The sequence below is a fragment of the Poecilia reticulata genome, linkage group LG20 (genome assembly GCF_000633615.1).
Source record: "Poecilia reticulata strain Guanapo linkage group LG20, Guppy_female_1.0+MT, whole genome shotgun sequence".
Taxonomy (NCBI): Eukaryota; Metazoa; Chordata; class Actinopteri; order Cyprinodontiformes; family Poeciliidae; genus Poecilia; species Poecilia reticulata.
The window spans coordinates 389,336-390,553 of NC_024350.1; positions in this window are offsets into that span (position 1 = coordinate 389,336).

A 1,218-nucleotide genomic window follows, 5' to 3' on the forward strand; every position below is an offset into this window, starting at 1 on the left:
AAGCTTCATTGCCTCATTAGCAGCCGGTCGCCGCATGTTACGCAGAGCGGCTTGTAATCTGGGACTCACCTACCAGTCCAGGATAAATCCATTCTCCTGTCTCTCCTCTTGGCAAAGAAACTTTCCAAAGACATCTGATCTGTTTTACTCATTTTGCTGCTTGTGGCCTCAGTGTTGGCGGCAAGTAACCGAGAGAATCTGGTTAAAGGATTTTCAAAATAAAATATCCTCCAGACTCAAATAATACATAAAACAGAAATATTTCACTATTTCTTGCGTGGCCCGGTACCAATTGGTCCACGGACTGGTACCGGTCCACGGACCGAGGGTTGTGGACAACTGCTTTACTGGATTCGGGGGACAGTAAAGGAATCTCCCTAAAAGGAGCTTCTGGGAAAATTATCTATAGGCTGATTGTAAAAACTCTCAATCAAAACAAACTGAATGGACGCAGTGACACAGTATGGAGATCTCATCTCTCCGTAACACCTGAAATCAAGCCTGAATGGAAATGGTTGTATAAACCTCCACTACTAAAAAAACATGCAGATTTACAGTGGAGAATCCTTCATGGTATTGTAGCTGTTAATTCATTTGTTTCTGTTATTAATCCTGCTGTAGGAGAAAAATGTCCATTTTGTGAACAGAGGGAAACAGTGTTTCATTGTTTTTCTGACTATTCGTCTGTCAGCTCTTTTGTGCTTTTGAGAACTATTTTTAACAGATATGGTTAAGTTTTTGCTAAAAAGGGTTTCATTTGTGGTGTTGAATTTACACACCAAAGAAAGCAAAAATGTCAGCTGATGAACTTTTTGTTAAGACAGGCTAAAATGGCCATGTACATAAGCAGAAAGAGGAAGGTAGAAGAAGAGTTTAATATTAATGTGGTTTCTTTATTTGTTAACCTGGTGAAATCTAGGTTATTGCTTGAATTTAATTTTTATAAATCAGTGTCAGATTTAGATACTTTTTGTCACACTTGGAGTTATGGGGAAGTAATTTGTAGTGTGGTAGAAAGAGAAATTATTTTTGGAAGGGTGTTAATGTAATGTAATGTGTGGAGTATGTTTAGTTTTTTTTCCTGTTTGTTCTTTTTTTTACTGTTACATAGTTTGTGATGTCGATTATTTATTGAAAAATAAATGAGCTATTAAAAATAAAAAAATCTCTCTCTCTCTCTCCCCCTCTCTCTCTCCCCCCTCTCTCTCTCCCCTCTCT